Raw genomic sequence first — 20,510 nt, forward strand, 5'->3', positions numbered from 1 at the left:
CGATGTAAAATTACATCGACACAATTTTGTAGTGTAGACATGGCCAGAGTTTGCTATGAAGTAACATGCTTTCTTCCAGGATTTACAACACATGGTTTTGTTGGCTGAGTAACAAATTTAATCCATTTGCTAATGGCAGGGGGAAATGTGATGGCATTAACAACAAAATGGATAAGCAATCCTACTGCCTCAGTTAAAGAATAGCTAAGCTATTCCCTGCTGAGAGGAGGTGCCTATGAAGTCAGTGTTCATGATGTGGACAATGTCCTACAACTAGGGTTCATCCATCATGGATCATTAGAAAGATACAAACTCATTTAAATTGTGATATTTCAGTTACCTTTACCAACACAGGGTGTAAACCAGCATAGTCAGGAACCAGACAGGTTCTGGGTTCTTTAACATTCAGCTGCAGGTAGAAGCTTCCTGGAATGTGAAAAGCCACTACACTGCCATGATAACTGCTTTTAAAATAAATAGCATAAAAGTAAAATTACATACTACCCAGCACACTGGCGAGCTAAGAGACACATCCTGTTGTTGTGCAGCCATTCCTCTTACTACTACTCTTCCTCCTTTTGCCAGGTAGTCACAGAAAGCAGGAGGTACAGCATGTAGTGCTAACACTTAATACAAATAGTTAAACAGCAGGTTTCTGCAGTTAGTAGGCCAATTTCTGTTGTCACTTACACTGATTCAACCCCATTAACATGAATAGGGTTACAGCTGTAACTAAGGACAGAATTTGGCCTATTATACCTGGTCTTTTAACTGATTGTGATTTTCATTGTTTTGTATATGGCATTTTTTTCCTTCTTATTCACCAGATTTTCTCTCTGATCAGTGATTTAAAAAGTTTTAATAAATTTTGTTTTGTGCAGGGTACAAGTATTTTTGTTAGCTTCAGTGGGATTTAAAAAAAGAGGGCCAGTCAGATATGAAATACTGTTAGAAAAACTAGCAATTGTGGCAAGTCTCTTGGCAGGTGATTATGTCTAGCCTCTTGTGTTTCTTGTCAAGTGAATTTGTTAAACTATTTGTCTGTCTTGTACTAGATGTGTAACAACTTATATACTGAGATAGTAGGATGGTGGGATTTTTTGCCCCCTCCCCCCCCCCATCTTCAGTGGCAACAGGTTCTAAATATTAAAGAGCCTGCTCTACCTATCATCCAGGCTAGCTCTTCCGAGGTCCTATTCTCAAATAAGAGACTAGGGAACAAGACAGTCCTAGTGATCATGATGCAGTTTGTTTTCAAGCGGTTCTTTAATTCAAGCTGGTACCTTCTCTTCTCTCTCTCTATCTCACACACACACACAGCCCTGACCCCCTTCCTTAAGGCACTAACTGAGTTCAAAAGGCATTAGCTACCTAAAAGCCTGTAGGGACTTAACTTCAGCCTGTCATTAGGAGATGCTGGAGAATAATGTACTCTGCATTTTCTGAGGCCATGATTGCCATTTCTGCAATGCACCCAGCCTGAGGAGAAAGAGACCCATAATAACTCCCAAAAGGAGTTTTCCCAGACAACAGTATGGTGATCCATCAACTAAGCCATGGGGCTGGATAGGATAAAAGCTTTAAGATTACTCTCATCTCTCTAGCCCAGGGAGAATCAGGAATAAGTGAAATATGCCAGTGTAAAATTGGCTTGAAGGGAGAATTGGGCCCTTTGTTTTCTGTTTTATCTTCATGGTCTCATTTTAGCAAGCTCTGTTTTCTCCTGATTTGCAATGAACAGTGTTGACCTACTAACCCAAATCATCACCTAATTTGCATTACATTATATAGAATATTGTCTAGTTGTTAGAACACGGACATGGGGGTCTGTAGTCCTGGCATCTGTTGCTGACTCTGCCAATGACTTGCCATATGATCTTGAGCAAATAATTTAATATCTCTGTATTGTCTCAGTCTAGTCACCTGTACAATAAGTGTTATCGTAACAACATCATAGGGCAGTTGTGAGGACCGATGTTTGTAAATGTTAGCTTTAAACTCCTTAGATGGAAGGAATAGTATTAGAACCTGATTTATATTAGTGTAGCCAATTATTTTAGTTTATTGTTCATTATTGTATGATGTTATGATTAACTAACATGTTATGTCATATATAATCATTGTACGTTAAATAAAATGAATGTGTGTGTGGAAACTACCCTTGGTCTTTATGTGTTCCTAGAGACTTTAAATCTGAAGCAAGTAGCAGAGGTGACTTACACTCTGTTAAGCTTAAAACTGTAGCCACCAGAGCCAAACCCACAGTGGTGTAATACCATATTACAAAATTCACTTTAAATAAAATAAAAGGCTATATTAGAAACTGATGTATATCAAACAACTAAGATATTTTTGGACTAACAATGGTTTGTAGCTTATTCTGTCTTGAAATGCTTTCACTACAACATAAAATATCTTTTTGAAGAACTCTGACTAGTATACATAAGAATGGCCATACAGGGTCAGACCAAAGGTCCATCCAGCCCAGTATCCTGTCTACCGACTGTGACCAATGCCAGGTGTCCCAGAGGGAATGAACCTAACAGGTAATGATCAAGTGATCTCTCTCCTGCCATCCATCTCCACCTCTGACAAACAGAGGCTAGGCACACCATTCCTTACCCATCCTGGCTAATAGCCATTAATGGACTTAACCTCCATGAATTTATCCAGTTCTCTTTTAAACGCTGTTATAGTCCTAGCCTTCACAATCTCCTCAGGCAAGGAGTTCCACAGGTTGACTGGGCACTGTGTGAAGAAGAACTTCCTTTTATTTGTTTTAAACCTGCAACCCATTTATTTCATTTGGTGGCCCCTAGTTCTTATATTATGGGAACAAGTAAATAACTTTTCCTTATTCACTTCTCTGCACCACTCATGATTTTATATACCTCTGTTATATCCCCCCTTAGTCTCCTCTTTTCCAAGCTGAAAAGTCCTAGCCTCTTTAATCTCTCCTCATATAGGGCCTGTTCCAAACCCCTAATCATCTTAGTTGCCCTTCTCTGAACCTTTTCTAATGCCAGTATATCTTTTTTGAGATGAGGAGACCACATCTGTCTCCTCATCTCAAAATGTATTCAGTATTCAAGATGTGGGCATACCATGGATTTATATAAGGGCAATAAGATATTCTCCGTCTTATTCTCTATCCCTTTTTGAATGATTCCTAACATCCTGTTTGCTTTTTTGACTGCCGCTGCACACTGGGTGGATGTCTTCAGAGAACTATCCACGATAACTCCAAGATCTCTTTCCTGATTAGTTGTAGCTAAATTAGCCCCCATCATATTGTATGTATAGTTGGGGTTATTTTTTCCAATGTGCATTACTTTGCATTTATCCATGTTAAATTTCATTTGCTCAATCACTTAGTTTTGTGAGATCTTTTTGAAGTTCTTCACAGTCTGCTTTGGTCTTAACTATCTTGAGCAGTTTAGTATCATCTGCAAACTTTGCCACCTCACTGTTTACCCCTTTCTCCAGATCATTTATGAATAAGTTGAATGGGATTGGTCCTAGGACTGACCCTTGGGGAACACCACTAGTTACCCCTCTCCATTCTGAAAATTTACCATTTATTCCTACCCTTTGTTCCCTATCTTTTAACCAGTTCTCAGTCCATGAAAGGATCTTCCCTCTTATCCCATGAAAAACTTAATTTACGTGAGAGCCTTTGGTGAGGGACCTTGTCAGAGCTTTCTGGAAATCTAAGTACACTATGTCCACTGGATCCCCCTTGTCCACATGTTTTTTGACCCCTTCAAAGAACTCTAATAGATTAGTAAAACACGATTTCCCTTTACAGAAACCATGTTGACTTTTGTCCAACAATTTATGTTCTTCTATGTGTCTGACAATTTTATTCTTTATTATTGTTTCAACTAATTTGCCCGGTAGTGACGTTAGACTTACCGGTCTGTAATTGCCGGGATCACCTCTAGAGACCTTTTTAAATATTGGTATTACATTAGCTATCTTCCAGACATTGGGTACAGAAGCCGATTTAAAGGACAGGTTACAAACCATAGTTAATAGTTCTGCAATTTCACATTTGAGTTCTTTCAGAACTCTTGGGTGAATGCCATCTGATCCCGGTGACTTGTTACTGTTAAGTTTATCAATTAATTCCAAAACCTCCTCTAGTGACACTTCAATCTGTGACAATTCCTCAGATTTGTCACATACAAAGAACGACTCAGGTTTGGGAATCTCCCTAACATCCTCAGCTGTGAAGACTGAAGCAAAGAATTCATTTAGTTTCTCCGCAATCATTTTATCGTCTTTAAGTGCTCCTTTTGTATCTCGATCGTCCAGGGTCCCCACTGGTTGTTTAGCTTCCTGCTTCTGATGTACTTAAAAAAACATTTTATTACTTTTTGAGTTTTTGGCTAGCTGTTCTTCAAACTCCTTTTTGGCATTTCTTATTACATTTTTACACTTAATTTGGCAGTGTTTATGCGCCTTTCTATTTACCTCACTCAGATTTGACTTCCACTTTTTAAAAGATACCTTTTTATCTCTCACTGCTTCTTTTACATAGTTGTTAAACCATGATGGCTCTTTTTTAGTTCTTTTACTTTGTTTTTTAATTTGGGGTATACATTCAAGTTGGGCATCTATTTTAGTGTCTTTGAAAAGTGTCCATGCAGCTTGCAGGGATTTCACTCTAGTCACTGTACCTTTTAATTTCTGTTTAACTTACCACCTCATTTTTGCATAGTTCCCCTTTCTGAAATTAAATGCCATAGTGTTGGCTGTTGAGGTGTTCTTCCCACCACAGGAATGTTAAACGTTATGATATTATGGTCACTATTTCCAAGCGGTCCTGTTATAGTTACCTCTTGGACCAGATCCTGCGCTCCACTCAGGACTAAATCGAGAATTGCCTCTCCTCTTGTGGGTACCAGCTTGTACCTGTACCAGCTGCTCCAAGAAGCAGTCATTTAAAGTATCGAGAAATTTTGTCTCTGCATTTCGTCCTGAGGTGACATGTACCCAGTCAATATGGGGATATATAGTATAGCTTTGTCAAAAACATTACAGTCTAAAAGCATGTGTACTTCCAAGTCTGTAACCTCTATATTTGTTTATAACACACTGATGAGACAGACAGAAGGAAGCGAAGAAACCTTCTGCCAATATTAATAATAAGTAAGCTGTCACTAAATTTGTACCCTAGTTTGCTTGAAGTGCAGTAGAAATTAATTGAATTGCAAGGGAGAAAGTGTTTTGACAATAATGGAATTCTGGCTGAATGATTCCGTAACATATCAATGCTTCTGTTTCTGGAAATTTAAGTTATTTCTGGAATAAATAAAAAGACAACATTCTCCATTGATTTGGTGCAGCTCCGCCGACTTCAGTGGGATACATCCCAATTTACACCGGTGTAATTGGGATGTAGTTTGGGCCATATTTTCTAAGTATATACAGTATACATTAAAAGTCAATGGCAAAATTCTCATTGACCAGTATTTGGCATGGAAAGACAATCTACTTTATGTACAGAAAAGTCTTGAGGCGGAAGTTTGGGATATGGTGAGTTGAGCCTCTCAGTAATACATATGAAATAACTTACTTTCAACCATGACTGAGGTGGCCTTATATTAAAAGCTTTGATGATGACTGCTGCAAAACGGTGACTGCTCCCAAAGAAAAGTGGAAGACGGTTGATTTTCCTACAGTGCTTAACACTGCACAACACACCCTACTTATATACAGGAGAGCAGAGTAAATCAAAGAACCCGGGGAAAGGAGGACAGTAGGGAGGATTAAGTACAAATGAACAGGAAGATCCTTTATTCTTCTTTTAAATCTGGTGCACATATTAAAGTTTCTCCCAGGCAACACGTGCATGACTGATACTTACTCAGCTGATAACCCAAATCAACAGTAACCTTGGCACCAACACAGGGGCAATATTTACAAAAGGATGAACTATTTTAGAACAATGTCTCCAAAGTACTAGGGACAAACGGGCTTTTCTTCAACATCAGGCATGCATGTCGTCTTGTTCCAACAATTTTGTTCATGTACAAATGTATTCATTGTGGACAATGCAAGGAAAATGTCACTCTCCATTTATACTCGACTTTCCCTTTGTCCCTCTTACAGTATCTGAGGGCAGTGAAGCGGTACAGACTCTTGCTCCAAACTCACACATTTTTGCCCCTAATCCCCCTTTAAAGCTCCAGCATTGCAGAGCAACTCAGAGTTAAAAGGCTCTAAATAGCAGATTTTGGGGGGGTGGGGGGAGTAGGGGAATTGAGATTGGTCTCTCTCCCTCTACTTCCTCCAACAGAAGATTCCAGTCCCGCCTTTGCCCCATCACTCAAGAGTACACAATGGCCCTGGCAGCAGAGGATGGGTTGGCAGTAGCTTTTTGAGTTGTGTGAGTGGATGCACCTGGCACATAAGCATGAATAGACTATGTTAAGGCAATTCTCCCACGCTAATGTATGAAGCCATCCACTTCATGAACAGCCTCACACTGATAAAGGCTGCCTCTTTGTTGACTTGGACAAGTTCCACAGTATGGTCAAAAAGGATAGTGGCAGACTTTGAAAGACAAACCCTTGCACAGAAATTAATTCATTTAACAGTGGAAGGAGCATGGAGAAATATTTAGTTACACTGGAAGGGAAAGGTTACACCTAAAGCAAAGGTGTGGACAAGGATTTTGAATTAAGCGAGGAGGAAATAATCTACCCTCAGAGAATAAATCCAGGATTTCACATGGAGTACAGTGCATCTTGGGAGAGAAGTTTGGGAATTTATTTAGTGTTATAATCATTTACTTCACTATGGAGTCTCAGTGATTTAATTCAAGGATCTTCCAGTAACATGGGAAACAGTATATGCACCAGAGAAGATTAGTTCACTAAGCAATACAGTAATTGGGAAGATTCTATGAGCTGTAGAAACAATGCCATGATTACACAGTATATTGTTAATCAAAAACAATATTTTAAATAACATTTTCAGAACTATTCAAATATATAACCGAAGTAGGGGAATATAGAAAGATACAGCAGCATAACAACCAAGGCATCTATCAAAATACTGGGATTTCTGCCACATTAAGTAAAACTCAATATCTATTTTATTTATTTATTTAATGTTTTCCTTCAATTCTCTCAATACTTTTTAAAAAAAGCCAGGTTTCCACTTTGTGACGTTTCTTGCTCTCCTCTGTAATATTCTTTTAAAGTGAGCATACCCTATTAAAGAGGAACTGAACTAAGGCCCCACTTCAGCAAGGTACTGGAGCACATGCTTAAATGTAAGTATGTAAGTAGTCCTACTGAAGTCTATAGGAGAACTCACATGCTTAAAGTTAGGCACTTTCTTAGAAGAATTAGAGCCTAAAGGACAAGAGACAGCTATTGCATGGACACATGACAACACTTGCCATTCCAATATTTCATTCTTAAGAGGGTGCATCTACATGAATCCCACTATGAGACAAAAGCAGGCATCATGGCAAAGCTGAAGCTCTGATCTCCAGAGGAAGGGCCTTCTCTGTGCCTCTAACATGGCCAGGTTCCCATGTACATTGTGGTGAATCTGGACATAAATTATGTGTCAAGGCCCCTGGTTTTTCTGCAGCTTGGAGATTCTGTGGCAGCTTCAGCTAAATTAAATGAATAAATACAACTAGTACAGTAATGCAGCTGTTATTTATTTTTCTATTAATTTCAGCTTATTAGTAGCATGCCCTTAAATGGTCAGGCTACTCAGTTTTCAACTGACAGTAGAAGTATATTGTAAAAGTTGTCTGGTGGGGAAGTGGGGACAAGCTGGAGTTTTTAGCACCTGGACAGTTGAAGCTTTTGACACCATGGAAGGCACCAGAGGCAGTTTAAACCTATGTAATTTGCAAGTTTACTGGATGTTTCTGCTAAAACAATTAGCAGTGAAATAGGTAACAACGGTTACATTTTAATTGGCATCGTTATGCTCCAGAGGCAGCCCACTTAAGATAACTGAGGGAATTCACAACACTGTACCGATCTACACCAGGTTCAGTTTTTACAAGTTTTCTTTGCAACCATAAGTGCTAGCAACAATAAGGATCTGAGTTCTTCAGAAGGAGTGGATTCTGTGGCAAGTTATTGCAATACAGTATGACTAATGCTGCCATAGCACATTCTACAGCTGAGGATCCATGGAACATAGGGGCACATAGGCACCTGTCCTGAATTGGACGGGACAGTCCCAGAATGCAGAGTTCATGTCCCAGTCCCAGGCTGAATGAGTCCGGGACAGCATTTGCCTGCTCTGTGCCTGCTCGAGACTCAGGAGCAGCGCCGGCCTCTTCCCGATTGGGGAGGGGGGAGTCTGAGGTGGGCCTTTTACCCCCTCATGAGGTCCCACCCCCTGCTCCTCCTCTCCCCCCAAGGCCCCACCCCCAGCCAGGCCAGAAGCTGGAGCTGGGCAGTAGTAAGAGCCCACCCAGGGAGTCTGGACCACTGTGAGGAGTCCCTGACCCTCCATCTGCCCTGGACGGCATGCTCTGGAGGGCAGGGACTTAGCCAGGGGCTGCTCTCGGGCACCCCAGCCCCCCACCCAAGGCAAGTGGAGAGTCCAGGGCTCCCCACAGCAGCCTGGGCTCCATGGGTGGCTCTTATCATGGCCCAGCTCTGCCTTCCAGGGTGGCGCCACGGAGGGGGGGCAGGGCTTCTGCATGTGTCCTGCTTTTGCCTTTGGAAAAGGTGGTCACCCTAGGAGCACTGAGCCTGTACACATCAGTCCCAAGACTAGGGGAGTTTCTTCTCCAACTTTTCCCATCTTTTCATACATAATCACAGACCTGAACTGTGTGTTCCTCAGCCGTAGGTGAGGATCTGGCCCAGTATTTCTAAAATGTAGCTATGAACTGATCAGCACTCCCTAGTTACATTTTTAAGTACAAAAACTGAACTCTTGTCTATGTATTCACATGGTAGTTATCTCAGACATTAAAGATGTGATCCTCACAACATTGCTGTGAGGTAGGGAAGTACTGGCATCCCCATTTTACAAATGGGGAATTGCTTCACAGAAAGATTAAGTAACTTACCAAAGTCAGACAGGAAGTTGGGGGTAGAACCAGGCATTGAACCTAGATATCAGTCTTCAGATGAACTCCCCCCCATCTCCTAGGTGAAGCAGCTAACAAGAGAACATTTTAAACAGCTTTCATTTTAGTTTTATATGAAACATTGAGGACTAGCTTTTGAGGCAGTGACAAGCATGGCAGCCAGGCAGCTGGAAGAAAGACTTAAAGGGAGAATAAAATGCCCCTGCAAATTATGATATTCAATATCTTTAAATGAAATGTAAACAAGCAGGAACTCTAAATGTCACCATCAATGCCAGAAACATCTACTACAGTTATGGTATCCCTAAGTCACCCAGCACTATAGTACCTTAGCACCCAATACCAGATTCTGCCACCTTTTTTCACACTGAACAGTGCCTAATTTATGCCTGCTAAATGGTACTTTACTCAACAAATCATCATATTTATGTCACTGGATTTCTAGTAGACAGAATCTGGCCCACAGTAATTAAAATTTACATAAAGTTGTCCTTAGTGTACTCTGCTCTTTGCATTTCCTAGCTTTAGCAGATTTGGTTCACGTTGTGTGAAGGCTTGTTACCTTCAGTGGTTTGAGCATTGGCCTGCTAAACCCAAGGTTGTGAGTTCAATCCTTGAGGGGGCCACTTAGGGATCTGGGGCAAAATTAGTAATTGGTCCTGCTAGTGAAGGCAGGGGCTGGACTCAATGACCTTTCAAGGTCCCTTCCAGTTCTAGGAGATAGGATTTATTCCTCAGATGGTGGCATTCTACAATTTTGTAAGTCTCTCCTTTACTATCAAAGAGTGCACAGACAGGCGAGTTAGTACATATACCCTGGGCTTATCCTTTAGTGGGTTTACTATGGTGGAAAAAGCTGCTGAATAATATCTTTGAATTAACAGCTCAGCCCCTTGTGGTGTCAACTTTTGCTTTTTTGGTCCCACTTAAGTATACTTTATCCAAACACCCCCTCCTTTACTGGAAAGATCAAAAAAGGCTAGTTCATAATCAACAAGGACTTTCCCTCCTTGAAAAAACTACATACAAAAGAAGAGCTGAGCATGCCAGAAGAGCTGAGGAATTGGACCTAATATAGGATTTCTACAGTATTCCATACAAAAGACTTGATATAGTTAACAGATAATCATGACTTTTTACTTGTTATATGATAGTTTGATGTCAGCTAAATAATCTTCATGCCTGAATGTGAAAACAGATCTATTCTGTTACTCTGGCAGGCTGTTTGGCATGTTTACCTCTTTCTATTGTACAATGTGCTCGTACAGTATTCTAAGGCGATCACTGGCTCAGGTTCTCTGCTGTGCTGAGTTTCTACTCGGTGCACTGGAGGAGGAGGAGCCGCCATCAGGAAGCCTGTTAGGACAGATGAGTGCAGCCCCAGCAGAGAGTGGGCTGCTCCACCCTATGATAGCTGACAATGGTCCCCAAAACTGTGGACTCCACCCATACCCCCTCTGCAAAGATCTATTGGGGAAGGATGGTGCAGTAGCCAAGTACACTTACTCCACACCACCCGAGAGCTCCCCAGGGCAATGCTCAGCTGGCCAAATCTGCACTGCTGGCAGGGCCGGTGCAAGGAAGTTTCGCACTCTAGGCGAAACTTCTACCTTGTGCCCCCACTCCCCCAGCTCTGCAGTAGCTCCCCGCCCCCCCCCGCCCTGAGACGCCCTCACCCACGGCAGCTCCCCCCTACCCTGAGGCGCCCCCCCCACGACAACTCCCCCCCGGGGGGAGCCATGCGGCAGCTCCCCACCCCAGCTCACCTCTGCTCCGCCTTTTCCCCGAGCACACCGCCCTCGCTCTAATTCTCCTCCCCTCCCAGGCTTGCAGTGCCAAACAGCTGATTGGTGCCACAAGCCTGGGAGGCGGGAGAAGTGGCGCAGCGACCGCGTGCTCGAGGAGGAACGCTGAAGAAAAAAATTGGGGGCACCGCTTTTTGGCGCCCCCAAATCTTGGCGCCCTAGGCAACCGCCTAGTTCGCCTTAATGGTAGCACCGTTCCTGACTGCTGGAGCAGCACAAGGGGGCTGAAATTCTTCTCTGCTGGTCCAAAAGGCTGGAAAGCAGAAAGATTTGGCAATGTACACAGGCATATATGTATGCTACATATGCACACATACAAATTCTAATGACAGATCTTGTTGCTCTAAAGTCTTCATCCCCTTTACTTTTGTTCTTGCACCCAGGGAAAAATCAAAGCTGTTGTGCTCTATCTTGCTTTTGAAGTTGCTGTGTTTCTTTGAACATTTTCTATGTTTCTTCCTTCCACCTAGTGGACAACAGGCTGGAACTTGTAAGCTTCTAACTGGAATAAAACTGTTCCTATTCTTTACCTTCATCGGAATTTCAGACTGACTTTATTTCAGGACACCATGCCATTCATAATTAGAAGCACAGGAGTATTCAACACATATGCAATACCCAGTGTAGCCTGATGTTTAGAAAGCACTAGAGGTGAAGAGAAGATGTAACATTTTTTATAAAAAATTAAGTTTACAAGCACTCCACTCAAAATGAACCTGATCAAGTTTCTGGAAACATCTGGTTGCCACTGGGCATGCTCAAAAGGTTTAACATCTATGAGCAATTATTCACTTACTAATGGGATTACCATGTTTCAGGTTCCCAAAAAGAGGACACTGATGTGCGGGAGGGGGGGAGAAGGGGAGCTGGAGAGGTGAGCGTACTGGGATGGGGTATTTGGGGGTGTACTGGGGGGCATCTGGGGCCTCACTTGTGCAGTGGGGGAGCAGTATTGCTCCCTGTCATGGTGGTAGGGTGGCTGGCACAGGCCTGGGACACAGCAACAGGTGTCTGTCAGCACCTCCCTGCAGGGCTTTCCCCCTCCCCAGGGCTGGGAGCTGGGGTGGGTAGGATCCAGCAGCTGCAAGAGACCAATCAGATGTGGATGCAAGGGAGGGACCAATCGGGAAGCGGACCAATCAGGGCTCTTTGTGAGCTGCAACGTCGGCTCTGCAAAAAACATGAACATTGCCTCCTATTTGAAAAATCCACTCGGACAGAGGGCAGAGGATTAAAAAAAAGGGGCACTATCCAGGAAAACCTGAACATATGGTAACCCTACTTACTTGTAAAATTAGGCCAAATCATCAGCTAGTGAACTGACATAGTTCTACTGAAGATGATGCCAATTTGCACCAGCTGAGGGGCTGGCCCATAACATCTATCCTTACAAACCAAAGTAGAAGTAAAACAATGTCTAATTAACAAATTGCACTGAGAGGGAGGGGAAGTGCCTGCCTTAAACTATATTACATATATTTTAAATAAGAACTCAAAATATATACCAGCTCTGAGGTCCCTTTTCCTAGAAGGTCTTCTGGAGGGAAGATATCCCCAAACCTAAAGAACTTTGCTAGGATTACAAGAATGCAAACACAGACTGAGTGACATACTTTATTCTGGACCTATTTTTGTTATACTAGCTTATAGTGCATAGTTGTATCAAATTTAAATCAGTAAATGCCACTTTATGAAAGGAACGGCAATGCCTCTGATTTATTTTACGGTTTTCCTGCAGTATAGTGATGTGTGAACTAAGGTTGTACTGTAGAGGTGGAAGGAGAATTCCTAAATCTACTGGGCTCATCCCCTCAAACAAACAAAAAAATCTGAAAAATGTACTTGTATCTCCCCATAGCACAGGATCCTTGAACCATGGAAACATATCCCATATTCTTTCTGAACCTCTCCTATTGCAGCTTCTACCCAGAAGAAGAACATATGACTGAAGGTTTAGCTCGGTGAAACCAGCTGCTCACAAACCTAATCTAGCAAATAGGATTTCAGATTTTTCCTGGCATTTCAAGATGACTTCCATAACAAAATATGCACATATAAAAATAGGATGGTTTAATCAGGAAAGAGCTTTAATTGCTCCTAAATTAAACAAACCCTTTCCCCCCAAATCACTATTTTCTTTCTTACTTTCTTTTCTAGGCTTTCAGTATAAAAAAACAGATCAGTAGAGAACACTTGGTGTGGTTAATGGGCTACCCAAATGAAAGGGTAGTTCTTGTTCTTTTTGCTTAGCTTTACACTGCAGGGGGCCAAAGCTGGTAGATATGCTTTAAGAAATTAACAGAAGAACTACGTGTACTAGAGTCTATTTCCCATCCAGAATTATGGTTTCAAACGCTTTGATTTGCAGTGGTAAGTAACCATTTCCTCTCCTTCTCTGTAATCCTCAGAGCAAAATTCCCCCCCCCCAATAACTCCTTGACCTCCTACTCACACCACATCAGTAGTAGGAAGATGTTGTGGGACCTTCCATCCAAGCCAAGAAGATGAGACACATTGCCTTCACTGAGGCAGCCACTGATGCGACACAGCAAGGAGCTCTGAAAACTAGGTACCAGGTGGCTCAGACCATTCCCCCCTACAAAACCATAAGGATCGACTCTCTGCCATGCTCTGTTTTCATTGCATTAGAAATCAGAGATCTCAGAGTTGCCTCCCTGCCTAGTTCTCTCGCACAGTGGCACAAACTACTCTGTCATTGGACTGACCTTTAATATTCTTTCACTCCTCCTGGGTAGAGAGCTCTGAATCTGTATTCTGTCTATATTCATGAAGGGCAGCATTGACAGTAACTTAGTTACACTCCTATTGGCAATCAGAGGACAGGGACTCTAAGATATTAGTACCACTGAATGGGCTATTCCTGACAGAGATTAACAAAACCTATTGCCAGCAAAATAGCTCTTTTAATCCTAACTGAACATCCCTTGCTGTTGCACTTGCTAGGTAGAAATGTTTCTGCCTTTCCTATGCAAAGTGACTAATGGGATACATTCTTAATACGTCAGCAAGTACTGCAGTCATTTTTTCATACTTAAGTGCCCTTTTAATATCAAGCTGCACTTGGAGTAAGTGGTGGTATTTAAAATAGACATAAAGAAACATGGGGGAATTTTTGTTCTATGATAATCACTTTGTATCTGGTAAACAAGGTTTATACACTGCATAAAGGAAATTAAAAAAAATCTGTTTTTTTCCATCTTCATTTGCAATAATGAAGGATCTGATGGTGGCTTTCCCTAAATGACATTAAAAATATTATCTATGATGTGGGCTTAAAAATGGGGGGGAAATAACAGTTCCTACAAAATCCACCTAAAATTAAAATCCATCAGAAATATGTAAAAGGAATGGCCTTTTTAAACCTGAAGTGCAACCTTATATGGAAAATATACATCAATATGTGCCAAAATATATGATACGAAAATGTGTGTTCTAATTGGCATGTATGTAATAAAGGGTTAACTTTATTTTGGTTTAAGGAGAAGGTCTTTAAAAACATAAGTGGCCTGATTTTCTTATTTCAGGTTTGAAAATGTTGGCCTTTACTTAAAGGCCTGTACCTTTCAGTATGTCACTGGAAAATGCCCATTTAATTTTTTTATGGTGCCCTTCTAATTTAACTTTAATAAAGTAGTCCTAAATTACCAAACACAGATTTGCTTCTGTGCCCATTTAAATCATTGGCAAAATTCTGATTGATTTCCCCGGAAGCAGGACCAAGTCCACTGGGGTAACTGATCTTAAACTCCTCTGTTATTTGCACTTCCATTGCATACCCGCTGGTCCCGGCATCACCAGACACTTACTGCACAGTCAGTTGTGGGTCCAATCAAGCTGGACAGGGTGAGAGAACATAAACATCAAAGGTACTTCTACAACGCAATAACACACACACACACACACACACACACGGCACTGAATCTCAAATGACTCAGGATTGCAGGACACAGGCTGCAGAGCTGAAAATTGCAGTGTAGACATTCGGGCTCAGTCTGGAACCTGGGCTCTGAAACTCCACAAGGGAGGTGGGTCTCAATTGACTTGTGCTCTGAGACTCAGTACCATGGCTTTTTTTTGCAGTGTAGACATACGCCTGGTGTCCATATTCTCTCAGCCTGCACAGTACGACTGGACCCACTACTGAGTTAGAAGCAGTAAGAGATGGTAGATGTTGCCTGATTGATCTATCAGTAGGAAAAGAGAATTTTAGGGCAGGGAGAGGGAAAGGGCAGGAAGGAAGAAAAAGGAAGTTGTGAGGATAAAAGGGAACTGGAGAAGAGGAGAGAGACAGGATGAAAACAAAAAGAGGAGAAGAGGAAAGACGCAAAGAGCTCAGGTTTGGGGATCATTCTATGCTGTTCTTGATGTTACTTAATGGAAACTATGTTATGCAATAAATATTGCACAGTTTTTGTTGTTGTAAGCTACTTACGCTAAAAAGTGTATATCCTCATTGTTTTGGGGAGATACTGAATGTAATGGATATACTGGTATAATGCAGGAGCCAGCAATCAGCACCAATGTGCAACATTCTTCAGCCTTTTGCTTTGGAGCGGGCGTGATGAGGAGTATGGTTAAAAACAAAATTTAAACAGGCACCTGTTGTCACTTCAAAATATACTAGCCATTCAAATATACCTCACCCCCTTCTGTATAAATTGAGGCAATTGGTAGGTTCTAAGGTTAATGAAGTATATACAGTAACTCTACTCCCATCCAATCTGGAGTATGCAGTCTGCCAATATTCTTTGAGTCAGTGTAGATTATGGTATCTAATTTTAGATCTAGAAAGAGAGTCCAGGTAATACCAATTCTACTGCCACCCCCTCTTTTTGTAACTATTTATTTAGGAAGTATTAGCAGGTTTACAAATCCTTGGCATGTAAATACCAGAAACAAAAAATATCATCACAATAATGAGCTTTTGTATAATGAGACATTATATAGGAATAAAGACATCAGATCTCTCTAACAAGGTGTTACCATATTACTGAGTGAGAATCATTACAACACACATTGTTTTTAGTGATTTTATTAAATTGGGTGAAATCTCTGATTATACACACTCAAACTTGGCCTGTCTATCAAATGTTAATATTAAAAAAAATTGGACAAGTGTGTTAGTTTTTTTGCAGGTGAATATACTTTGAGTATTGAATAAATGGTAACCAAATATCTAAGTATCTATTAGTCCTCTGCTTATTTTTCTGGATACATAATTGGTGTGTTTTTTTTCCATAACAATAACCTCCCATATCTTTTTGAACCAATCCTTTACAGCTGGTCTATTTTTTTTTCCCCGGTGAGAGGCTCTCAGTAATTGACCAGATGTCATTGCTTCTATTAAAGTTAACTTTCTGCATAGAACAGCGTTTCTAGAAATTTGAGAATCAGAATGCCTAAATTGAAAGTACAGGAATCATGAGAGAGTGGGCCAGTTAAAGTTAGTTTTGATTTCTAACTAGGTTAGAAAAATTTATTTGCTGAATAGCTGGCCAACCATATGTATTCCATGGTTCTCCCAAATTTTAAAGCTCTCTCGTTCATGATTTGGATTAAGATCTGGATTATTTGCAATGTTTTCATTGGCAAAGGAAAAGAATTTATCTCTACTTCTATTACAAACCTGTAGAATAATGCCACCACCTCTTTATACTCTTTTTTTTTAAATCACCCTCTTATTTTACCTGAGTTTCAAGTTATTTTGTGTACTTTGAAAGTATCAACAAGATTTACAGATTGAGACTTTAGAGGGACAAGGTGGGTGAGGTAGTATCTTTTATTGGACCAACTTCTGTTGGAGAGAGAGAGAGAGAGAGAGAGAGAGAGAGAAGCTTTTGAGTTTACACAGAGCTCTTTCACAGATTCATCCCTGTGAAACACATTCCAAATTGTGGGACTCAAATTGGGTGCAACCAACTTTTGTGGGTTTTTTCTTTAAACAAAGGGGGACGGATTCTTGCCCAGAATATAGAAGTTGTTAGAGTGAAGCTCCCTTACCATATGGCAAGACTCGGTATCTTGCCAACATTGTTATGCCTTGCTACAAAATTTAAAGAAATGAATTAGTGGTGTGCTTTCCTTTGTGCTCTGGAAGGGTGGACATTTGTTTTTATTGCCATCCTTCAGCTTATTTAGTTTTCCTTAGTAAAGCATTTCAGCATTAATATAAAAGAGTATCCTAAATTTGGCATATCCCTGAGCTTAATTTATAATGTAGGGTCTAGACCATTGTTCATTCCTGTGGAAAGAAAAGTGAAGTAGCCTCTTTATATGCATCTGGCTCAATGTTTTAATGTTCCACTGGCCTTCTGGATGAAAGTGACATATATGCCATTATTCTTACCAGTGAAAAAAATTAAATAAATTGAGATGGGTGAGCACAAATGCAGGTTATGATAAAAATATCTTTGTTTCTAAAAAAACTCAGGGCTAAAAGAAGAAGCAGAGAGAATATTTCAAAAGTTGCAAAATAACATGTTTAAAAGCAAAATTAAACCTTTTCTTATTCAAATATTTCCCAAAGAAAAGCAATGCACCCTTGAAGCTTAAAATAAAGGCTGCATGACAAACAGACTTTTTTTTAATGGCAAAAGTTGTTTTCTAACAGTCTTTTGACTGCCTAGCTAAAGAATCTGCATCTGCATAGCTAAGAGTCTGATGAAAAAAAGTGTCAAATACCATGTTTGTATTTTTTAGATAATATGAAGATATGATGGTAACTTTAGCCCAGAGGCAAAAAAGTTTCAAACTGGTGAATTCATATATAAAGAATTTATGCCAGCGATCTGAGTAAACAAAAATCTAATACACAGGAATTTTAAATGAGAAAAACTGGATAGTTTTGAAACTTTTTGATTTAGATCACCAGATGTTCTCAATTAAACTAAACAACTAGATTGAGAGGGAGGAGCAATGGAATTGATGTGCCATCCCAGCTATAACCCTCATGGGTGGAAATGCCTGAATTACTTTGCATATCAATGATAAAGCAGCATCCTTTCAAGTGCTTCCACACTCCTTGGATATCTTAATGTCCTGATTAGAGCTGGCTGAGAAATCTATTTGTCCCAGGAACACTTTTTATGTAAGCAATTTTTTTCCAATTTACTTTCAAATATTTTTTTTAAAATTTATCAGGTTTCAACTGTAAGATCAAAAACTAACATTCCAGTTTTGAACAAAACAAATTCAGTTTTTAGTTGCTGAAACTGAAAGAAAATTATGAAAACCTGCAGAATTTCAATAAAAACTGGAATTTTTTTACTAAAATGTCTATTTAAAAAAAATCCACCCCATTGTCCATAAAAAAACCCCACCACAACATTTTAACTAACTCTAGTTCTAATTATGCCTCTGTCCGAATTAAGAGTCCAGTCCTGCAGACAATTGTGCATGTGCATGACTACACTGAAGTGAATTTTGAAATCGATGGGACTACTCACATGAAGCTAGTTACACATGTGCATAGATGGCTGGAATTTTCAAAGGAGCCTGAGGGGATTAGGCATGCCATTGTCTTTCAAGCACTGACTTTATTTTATTGGCAGATTGGTCTTCTTTTAATAATTATATGGCAAATTCTGTTATTAAAAAAAAGATCAAAGCTGGGAATTCTAAAGCAATTTAACACCTAGATAAACACCACTCACTCAAATGGCAGTGGCTGAAGGTATCCCCATTAAGTAAAATTTATGCAAGTACTGTCCCAATTAAACAGGCTGTGTGCCTAACAGTATTATTAAGCTAATTTTTTCCTTGGGAGATGTCCCAATAGAGCTTCCATTAGATTCAGCATGTCCTAATAAATGGGAGTTCAAGCTCCACACAACAGTATAAGTGTGTACAGAGATTCTGTTTTTACACCTTGTTCTTTCAAGAAAAATGGCTTTTTAAGATCTCAAATTTATGCTACCACCTTTCAATAGACGCTGTAGATAAACTTCTGAACCCCAACTTCTGTGTAATATGTTCTAACACCAAGCCCTGTATTTGTATTTTGTTTGGTCTATCAACCCATTTTTGATAGGTTTCTTTGAGGTTTCCTTCTGTAGCTGTAATTTATTGTAATTTTATATTTTTGTCGTGTTTAGGAATGTCGGTTTCTTCTGTTTCACAGAGTTTCCAGTCTCCTACATGTAAGTAAGCCAATATCTCTCTGTGTATTTTTCTAGTGTCTGACAGTCTTTCTTGGAACAGTGAGGGAGACATGCGGACTGGGATCTATTCAGATCAGAATCAAAAACCTATGAGCGACTCCCACTCTCCTAGAAATGACCCTCTCCTATAGGCATGTGTAGATCTGGCATTTCCTAATTTTACAGTGCTTGATTTTCCAGCCTAAACAACATCCTTTTAACATAGTTTTTTCTATGTAATATCCAAGGTGGGTTTTTTTAGAAGGAAAAAGTTGAAACAAATTCACTTATGTCCAATTACAACAGCCCCCTTTCATGCATCATTAGTAGAGTTTGAACCCTGACCTTTCAACACTGCAGCACACTTTGAGCTACAGGTCTAATTATACTAGATGGAAGCAGGAGAAGGCTGTTATTTAAGTGGCTGAGTGGGGAATGGGATGCTGGGGCCATGTCTTGCATCTCTGGGGGTGGGGGAGATGTTGTTGGGGTGTGCCCAGCCTGGACCCCTCTCTCTCACCTCTGTGTCAGTGCACACTCATCTCATGAGCAGCTCCTGTTGGGTGGGTGCGAACCTGCACTCTCTCTTTTCACGGTGTCCCATCGGCCATTGCCCTCGTTAGGTGGGTCTCCAGTGGCTCAGCTCTCTGGCCAAGTCATGCAGAGTTAACATGTGAACGAACAAACCCCTTCCAGGGTAAATGTGCAACAGAGCCTGTCCCTGTGCCCTCGGTAATGTCTTTAGCCTGGCTTCTGGGCTCAGTCCTTAGCCCCTTCTGAGCTAGCTTTATGTCCGTGTCTGCCCTAGTATAGAGCAGTATCCCTCGGGCTTTCTCCCTGGAGACTCTAAGTCCCGCCCTTCACTTGGGCCTGTAAACAAGCCTTATCCCCTTCTCAGGGCTTTGGTCACCCTGCCAGTGGCAGGATTCAGGCCCCCCCCCACATTACTCCAGGTCCTGACCCAGGGACCCTATTAATAGCAGCCAGGTGCTGCTTCCTATAATAGTTGCTGCTGCGTGATTGCTTGAGTCACACACAGATGACGCAGCTTACACAAAGGTTGCACAACCCCTTCCCATTTCCAGAGCCGAGCCTATGGCTTAGTTCCACCTAAATGCCCATTTATGGCAACTGGGCCTTTAGAAATGGGAGGGGAGAGGAAGGCACTGAATTTATTGTGGTTTTTCCCCCCTCATACACACCCCAGCCTTCTAATACAGGAAAAGGGGCAGTTAGCTAAGGAAAAAATGTAAAGGGGCTGCCTCTCTTGAAGCTGAACTCTTGGCTTCCCGTTCTGAACAAATGTATGCTACCACCTTTCAATAGACTCTGTAGATAAACTTCAATGCCAGTGTCACCAGAACCCATCTTCTGGTTCTCCCTGGAGCTCTAGCAACCAGCCAGCAACTGACCTGCTCAGGATATTATATGTGCATGTGAGTACAATAAGTCATTTGAATG

The sequence above is a fragment of the Malaclemys terrapin genome, chromosome 3 (assembly GCF_027887155.1).
Source record: "Malaclemys terrapin pileata isolate rMalTer1 chromosome 3, rMalTer1.hap1, whole genome shotgun sequence".
Taxonomy (NCBI): Eukaryota; Metazoa; Chordata; order Testudines; family Emydidae; genus Malaclemys; species Malaclemys terrapin.